At 39.6% G+C, this 9,274-nt stretch overlaps 1 pseudogene; it reads left to right on the top strand.

Annotated features, from left to right (window-relative positions):
* The first annotated feature begins 224 nt into the window (after positions 1-224).
* LOC130868119 (nucleoplasmin-3-like) lies at positions 225-1,031 on the top strand (annotated as a pseudogene).
* The last annotated feature ends 8,243 nt before the right edge of the window (positions 1,032-9,274 follow it).

The following is a 9,274-nucleotide window of genomic DNA, read 5'->3' as shown; positions in this document are numbered from 1 at the left end:
ATTTTCATGCAATGCATTGAAATTTTCATATGATACATGAATGTCTTATTTTTTTCAGAAGGCAAAAGAAGAATAAGATAAACAAGATACATTTCCTGTCCCTAATGGATGCAAGGTCTATCATGGGATTTTAGTCTTTATTTTCTTGGACTCTATGGTACTCATATGCATTCCTTCTATATAGTTTATGATGATACACCAAGAATGAATGGAGAGGTTTCAGCATGGCCGCCAGCACCGCAGCTGCTTTAGCGTTCTTCAGTCAAGAGAGCCGAGCTTGAGCTGGGGGTATGGGAGGCCTGAGAGTCCCGGCTCCAGTCATGATGAACAGTTTCTTCTTCGGCTGTGAGCTCTCCGGCCACACCCGCTCCTTCACTTTCAAGGTTGAGGAGGAGGATGATACTGAACATGTGCTGGGATTGAACATGCTGTGCCTTACCGAGGGGGCCAAGGACGAGTGTAATGTGGTGGAAGTTGTGGCCCGGGATCACGACAACCAGAAGATTGCTGTTCCTGTGGCCAATCTCAGGTTATCTTGCCAGCCCATGCTCAGTCTAGATGATTTCCAGCTCCAGCCACCTGTAACCTTCCGCCTGAAGTCGGGTTCTGGGCCCTTGCGCATCACTGGTCGGCATCGGATTGTGTGTATAAACAATGACTTTTCTGAAGAAGAGGACAGTGAGGAGGAGGAAATCAAGCTGTGTGGCATCCTTCCTGCCAAAAAGCGCCGGGGCAGGTCCTAGCCCCCTTGGGTTAGGGAGCTGCAGGCGTCATGCACCATATGTTCCTGGACAAGTTTCAAGAATTGTAAATGATTTTCTCTCGTTGAAGAGGAGAGTTTGGGAAGGGGCAGGTGGTAGACTTGGACCGGTGCTAAGAGAGTGGGCATTCTCCATAGGGTCCTGTGTTTGCTCCTACAGGTTGCCTGAAGCTTCCCTTTGCTCTTGGGGTGGGATACATTTGAACATCTCTCCTGACCTCCTCTCCCCTCCGCCTGCCCAGATTGAATGTTTTGTGAACCCCCTGGTTCAATTCCCGGCACTGCAAAAAAAAAAAAAAAAAAAAAAAAAAAAAAAAAAAAAATAGTTCAGAACATTTTAAACACTTTTTACATTTTTAGATAAAGATCTAAATAAAGTGGCGTTTGGTTTTTTGCAAAAAAAAAAAAAAAAAGAATGAATGGAGAGAAACTCTTACTTAAAGCATTATTGGGACAGTGATTCCAAGCTCAGTATGGCACCTGGAAAATCATCAAGCATATTCCCTTAGTATGTAGATAAGATTGAAGGCTTTTGTCTCATTAATACTTTTAGTATTGAGTAGTAATCAGTTTGTAAGGAGTAACATTTCATTTGAGGTGTGGTTCAAATCATAGCTTATTAAACCCCATCTTTCAGGAGACAGCATGCCCTTAAATGTATGCCTGAAACACAAAAACCCTATGGTAGGCCAATTGGTCAGTATTTTAACACCAATCACAATTGTGCCAACTAGATATCTAGGAAAAATATCTCATTCCTGTAGACTGGCTGGACCAGTGATATCTAAACTTGGAGGTAATGACATGGCCTTAAGTTTGTAAGTGATAAGGAACAAAAAAATTCCTATCGCACTTGAAAAACAAATATTACTTGTTCAAAGAGAAATAGATATGAGAAACTGAAAGGAAGTTTTAACTTTCAGTCCAGCATGTTTTCAGGACTGGTCTTACCAACAAATTGCTCTTTGGTGGGTTTATCACAATTACATTTACAACAAAGGAAAATCCCATTCATTTGATAGCTACAGAACCAAAGTTTATCAAGCAACTTTTCTGTAATGTCTTGTTTATACAATAGAGTGGTCTTTAAACAGGTCAAAAGATAAGAAAAGACTTCCTAGTAGAATTGGTAGCAATAATGATATCTGATAAATGACTAGGATTAGCAGCCAGAAACAGGCCATTAAAAGTAAAAGTTGCTCAGAATTGAATTGTGTCTCCCCCCAAGATAGGTTGATGTCCTAAACACGAATACCTCAGAACATGAACTTAATGGAACTATAGATGTAATTAGCTAAGTTTAGGTCATACTGGAGTTAGAAGTCACCTTAATCCAACACACCTGAAGTCCTTACGAGACACAGCTGGAAAAGCCCAAGAAAAGAACTGCATCAAATAGGCACAGTTGAAGTGCTGCTGCTGCAAACCCAAGGTTGCTAGCAATTTCTAGGAAGTCGAAAGAAGGAAGGATAAGTGCTTGTTTCAGAGCAAACAAGGCCCTGCTGACACCTTGAGTCTAGACTTCTATCCTCTAGAAATCTGAACCAATAATTTCTGCGACTTAAAATGACCAAGATTTTGATACTTGGTTAAAAGAGCCAGAAGAAAGTACGCTGCCTCTCTGTTAAGGAAAACAACATGTTCAAAGTTGTGCAATGAGAATAAAAGAGAATTGCTCAACCAGAGCAAGCAAACAACTCAGTTGTAAAGTCAGGAGAGAAAGAGGCAGGTGATGCCAAGAAATGAGGCTGGCCAGAAGAACAAGACAAGCAGGAGCTAGATTATGCAGGAGTTATGATTCAAAATAAGATAAAGTTCTTTGAATAATTTAAGAAGGTAAATAAATAATAGAGTGATTAATTTTGTGTTGTAGAAGGGTACTATGTTTCACTAAAAATAGATTACATGGATCTGGAAGGAAAATTAAGACCAAAAAGTGCTTGCTGGGCAAGTATAAGGACTGTAGTTTGGATTCCCCAGCATCCATATAAATGCCACAGTACCAAGTGGGTGTGGCTGCCCACCTATAACTCCAGTGCTTGGAAAGGGAAAATGAGAAGCCCTGGAGCAAGGTGATCAGCTAGACTAGTCTGTATCTGTGAGCTCTAGGTTCAATTGGGAAACTCTACCTCAACAGATTAGGAGAAGGTGGAGGAAGAAGACTTCCAATGTCAACCTTGGGCCTCCACACATTCCTGCAGCCCTACACATGGTAATATGTACATATACATATATGCACACCACTACACATTAAAAAAGAAATAAAAGAGACTGAAGATGGCCTAGGCAGTAGTGGCACATGCCTTTAATCCTAGCACTTGGGAGGCAGAGGCAGGCAGATCTTTGTGAGTTCGAGGCCAGTCTGGTCTACAAGAGCTAGTTCCAGGACAGGCTGTAAAGCTACACAGAGAAACCCTGTCTAAAACCCAGACACAGAAAGACAATTATCACATGTACTCACTCATAAGTGGTTTTTAATCATAAAGCAAAGAAAACCAGCCTACAAACCACAATCCCAGAGAACTTGGACAACAATGAGAACACTAAGAGAGATATACATAGATCTAATCTACATGGGAAGTAGAAAAAGACAAGATCTCCTGAGTAAATTGGGAGCATAGGGACCTTGGGGGAGGGCTGAAGGGGGAGGGGGGAGAAAGGGAGGGGAGCAGAGAAAAATGTAGAGCTCAATAAAAATCAATAATAAAAAAAGAGTGCTAGGAGAATCCAATAAACTGGTTTCTTCAAAAGAAAAAATCTTAAAAGAAACAGTTAAATAAAATAAGAAAATAAATAGGGAAAAAATACAGCAAAACCCTGTCACGGAAGAGAGAGAGAGAGAGAGAGAGAGAGAGAGAGAGAGAGAGAGAGAGAGAGAGAGAGAGAGAGAGAGAGACTAAAGACAGATTTGTTGTATCAGAAAAAAATCAATCAGGTAATTGAATTCATCTGGGTGAGCATGTAAATTGATTATTACTAGTTGAGAAAAGACCCAAAGATCAGTGGATTAAAATAACATCAAAAATTACTTCTTGGGGGTGTGTGTAGAGTGGTTAAGAATTAGATGACTATTTTAAAATGCTTCTTCCTAGGCATCTGAATCAAAATGAGAGCCCAGTGATTTGGATCAGGCTTGGCTGGGAAGGGTTATACACATTATTTTACCTTCCTTCTGGGATCAGTACACAAATATGAGCACATATTTATTGTAAAAATGAAAGCCATACAAGAGGGAACACTTAAGCATCCCCTCAAGCCTACACTGTATCTCCTACTTCCTGTTACCTAAGGCACATCACATGGCCAAGCTTAATTTCAAAGGCCAGGAAAAAGTATTCTAACACTTGATGGGAGGAGCTATAAAGTCATATAGCAAAGGGTATGCATATAGTGAAGAGGTAAAGAATTGAGGTCATTAATGCAATCAATCCACCAATTATAAGGGAAGTTACTCTAAGCACATCCTAGACAAACCATTACAGAGGTCATGGAAAATACTCACCAAACGTAGTAATGTTGAACTATAGTTTATATTGGCATTCTGAACTCCTAGTTGCTAGAACTGTGAGAAGTACATTTTAAGTCACATTGTTTATAGTGTTTATTATGGTAAGATTGGAGAATGCCATAAGAAGAAAGGAGAGATCTCCAAAAAGGAACGTTCTTGGAGAGTTGGGGTTGAAGAATAAGAGGAGAGGACTTGAAATGAAGAAGAGGCAAGCTGTCAGCAAAGAACACATAGGCCTGGAGCTACCGGGATGGCTTCCACAGAAGACTCAGAAACAAGTTATTTGATGCCAAGAATTAAGTATGAAACAGGTTAGCAACCAATACCTGGGATTAGCAATAGGAAGTTATTAGTGACCTCATTTAGGGGTTTCACTAGAGAGCATAAAGGGACCCAGATACTAAGTATGGATGGAAGTGGAAAACTGAGCCACCTCAAGGTGGACAAGACTGTGACAGGGAAGAGAGAGCTTGGCTGGCATAGAGAAGAAATCTGCAGACCAGAAGGATTTAATTTTTTTTAAAAAAAATATGAAGTTGTAAACACTATGTAACTGGAACACAGACAAAAGGGGGAGGCTGAACATAGAAGAATTTGCATAGAATAAGGCTTCTAAGCACAGTGAAAGAAAGAAATGGAAAGTCTTCTATAGGAAGTGGTACCTGTTTTGTGAGAGCAGGGGAAGAGGGTACAGATACCTGAAGGTGTCCAGGGCCAGTGGCAGGAACATGAGATTCTTCCTCTTTGTGGTCCCCATTTCCTTAGTGAAAGAAAAGGCAGGGCCATCTGTCGAAAGTCAAGTGGTGAGGAGAAGTTTCCAAAGGCAGATGCTAGCTTCCAATACTATAGCTGCAGCTCAGAAGGGGAGATTTGACTGTAGAAACCCCAAATGAGAGGCCTAGGCAGCGGAAGCACCGGCGCGCAGGCAGGCCCAGGTGCCGGAGGCACCGGCAGGCAGGCCTAGGCGGCGGAAGCACCAGCAGGCAGATTCCATCGATAAGAGGAGATGGGCAGACACCAAGGAAAGAATTCACCCAACAATCTGAAAAACAACATGAAAACACCAGAACCCAATCATCTTACAACACAAGGACTTGAACACCCTAACACAGGAGAAGAGGAAAAAACTGACTTTTTGAAAGCAATAGAGTCCCTTAAACAACATGTAAAAAACGCCCTCATAGAAATGGATGAGAAGTATAACAAAAAGTTTGAAGAAGTGAGTAAATACATAAATGATACCCTGGGAAGCCAAGAAAAAACGATCAAACAGGTAATGGAAACAGTTCAAGAATTGAAAACTGAAATGGAAGCAAGGAAGAAAACACAAACTGAGGACCAGTTGGATATGGCAAATATAGGTCAACGAGCAGAGACTACAGAAACAAGCATAATCAATAGAATAAAAGAGATAGAAGAATCTCAGACACTGAAGACACCATAGAGAAAATAAACGGACTGATCAAAGAAAACACCAAAACCAACAAATTCTCATCACAAAACATTCAGGAAATATGGGACACAATAAAAAGACCAAACCTAAGAATAATGGGGATAGAAGAAGGAGAAGAGGCACAGCTCAAAGGACCAGAAAACATTTTTAACAAAATTACGGAAGAAAACTTCCCCAACATAAAGAAAGATATTCCTTTGAATATTCAAGAAGCATACAGAACACCAGACTGAATCAAAAAAAAAAAGTCCCCTCGCCATATAATAATCAAAACACAAAATATACAGATTAAAGAAAGAATATTAAGAGCTGCAAAGGAAAAAGGCCAAGTAACTTATAAAGGTAAACCGATCAGACTTACACCTGACTTCTCTATGGAAACCATGAAAGCCAGAAGGTCCTGGATAGAGGTACTACAGAAACTAAGAGACCATGGATGCAAACCCAAACTACTATACCCAGCCAAGCTATCGTTCACTATCAATGGAGAAAACAAGACATTCCAGGATAAGAACAAATTTAAACAATACGTTGCCACAAATCCAGCCCTACAGAAAGTAATAGAAGGAAAATCATAACCCAAGGAATCCAACATTGCCAACACTGCCTACAATAACCCAGGCATCTAGTGACCCTTCAACAGCACAACTCAAAGAAGGGAGACAAACTCTTCTACCAAAAGCAATAAGAATAAACGGAGTTAACAACCACTGGTCATTAATATCACTTAATATTAATGGTCTCAATTCACCAATAAAAAGGCACAGGCTAAGAGATTGGATACGAAAACAGGATCCAACAGTCTGCTGTTTGCAAGAAACTCATCTCAACCACAAAGACAGGCATCTACTCAGAGTAAAGGGTTGGGAAAAGGTTTTTCAAGCAAATGGTCCTAAGAAAAAAGCAGGTGTGGCCATACTAATTTCTAACAAAACTGACTTCAAACTAAAATCAATCAGAAGAGATCGAGAGGGACACTTTATACTCATAACAGGAACAATTCAGCAGGATGAAGTCTCGATCCTGAATATCTATGCCCCTAATATAAAAGCACCCACTTATGTAAAAGATATATTGCTAAAACTCAAGGCAGACATCAAATCACACACACTAGTAGTAGGAGACTTCAACACACCTCTCTCACCAATGGACAGGTCAATCAGACAGAAACCTAATAGAGAATTAAGAGAATTGTTGGAGGTAATGAATCAAATGGACTTAACAGACATCTATAGAACTCTCCACCCAAATAGGAAAGAATACACCTTCTTCTCTGCAGCTCATGGAACCTTCTCGAAAATTGACCACATACTTGGAAACAAAGGAAACCTCCACAGATACAAAAAAATATCAGTGTCCACCTGTGTCTTATCAGATCACCACGGATTAAAGTTAGATGGCACCAACAATGTTACCCCCAGAAAGCTGACAAACTCATGGAAACTGAACAGTCAACTACTGAACCACAACTGGGTCAAGGAAGAAATTAAGAAAGAAATTAAAGTCTTCCTTGAATTTAATGAAAACAAAGAGACAACATATTCAAACCTATGGGACACGATGAAAGCAGTGCTAAGAAGAAAGTTCATAGCACTACGTTCATAGCCCACTTAAAGAAAACGGAGAAAGCATACATTGGGGACTTAACAGCACACCTGAAAGCTCTAGAAAAAAAAGAAGCAGATGCGCCCAGGAGGAGTAGAAGACTGGAAATAATCAAACTGAGGGCAGAAATCAACAAAATAGAAACACAGAAAACAGTCCAAAGAATCAATGAAACAAAAAGTTGGTTCTTGGAGAAAATCAACAAGATTGACAAACCCCTATCCAAACTAATTAAATGACGGAGAGAGAACACGCAAATAAATAAGATCAGAAACGAAAAGGGGGACATAACCACAGACACAGAAGAAATTCAGAGAATCATTAGATCTTACTACAAAAGCCTGTATGCCACAAAACTGGAAAATGCAAAAGAAATGAACACTTTTTTAGATAAGTACCATATACCAAACCTAAACCAAGAACAGGTGAACGATCTAAATAGACCTGTTAGTCGCGAAGAATTAGAAACAGTTATCAAAAATCTCCCTTCCAAAAAAAGCCCAGGACCAGATGGTTTCAATGCAGAATTCTACCAGAACTTCCAAGAAGAGCTAATACCTATACTCGTTAATGTATTTCACAATATAGAAACAGAAGAGTCATTACCAAATTCCTATTATGAAGCTACAGTTACCCTGATACCAAAACCACACAAAGACCCAACCAAGAAAGAGAATTACAGGCCTATCTCACTCATGAACATCGACGCAAAAATTCTCAATAAAATACTTGCAAACAGAATCCAAGAACACATTAGAAAAGTTATCCATTATGATCAAGTAGGCTTCATTCCAGAGATGCAGGGCTGGTTCAACATACGAAAATCTATCAATGTAATCAACCATATAAATAAACTGAAAGAAAAAAACCATATGATCATTTCATTAGATGCTGAAAAAGCATTCGACAAAATTCAACACCCCTTTATGATAAAGGTCTTGGAGAGATTAGGGATACAAGGGTCATACCTAAATATAATAAAAGCTATTTACAGCAAGCCGACAGCTAACATTAAATTAAACGGAGAAAAACTCAAAGCCATCCAATTAAAATCAGGAACACGACAAGGATGTCCACTCTCTCCATACCTCTTCAATATAGTGCTTGAAGTTCTAGCAATAGCAATAAGACAACATAAGGGGATCAAGGGGATCCATATTGGAAAGGAAGAAGTTAAGCTTTCATTATTTGCAGATGATATGATAGTATACATAAGCGACCCCAAAAACTCTACCAAAGAACTCCTACAGCTGATAAACACCTTTGGTAATGTGGCAGGTTACAAAATCAACTCCAAAAAATCAGTTGCCTTCCTATACACTAAGTATAAGGAAGCAGAGAGGGAAATCAGAGAAGCATCACCTTTCACGATAGCCACAAATAGCATAAAATATCTTGGGGTAACTCTGACCAAGGAAGTGAAAGATCTATTTGGCAAGAACTTAAGTCTTTGAAGAAAGAAATTGAAGAGGACACCAGAAAATGGAAGGACCTCCCTTGCTCTTGGATTGGGAGGATCAACATAGTAAAAATGGCAATTCTACCAAAAGCAATCTATAGATTCAATGCAATCCCCATCAAAATCCCATCAAAATTCTTCACAGACCTGGAGAAGACAATAATCAACTTTATATGGAAAAACAAAAAACCCAGGATAGCCAAAACAATCTTATACAATAAAGGATCGTCTGGAGGCATTACCATCCCTGACTTCAAACTCTATTACAGAGCTACAGTATTGAAAACAGCTTGGTACTGGCATAAAAACAGAGAAGTCGACCAATGGAATCGAATAGAAGACCCTGACTTTAGCCCACAAACCTATGAACACCTGATTTTCGATAAAGGAGCTAAAAGTTTACAATGGAAAAAAGAGAGCATCTTCAACAAATTGTGCTGGCAAAACTGGATGTCAATCTGTAGAAGAATGAAAATAGATCCATATCTA

This window comes from Chionomys nivalis, chromosome X (assembly GCF_950005125.1).
Source record: "Chionomys nivalis chromosome X, mChiNiv1.1, whole genome shotgun sequence".
NCBI classification, from domain to species: Eukaryota; Metazoa; Chordata; class Mammalia; order Rodentia; family Cricetidae; genus Chionomys; species Chionomys nivalis.
Note: the sequence above shows the minus strand (reverse complement) of the source record. Positions and strands in the feature narration are given on the sequence as shown.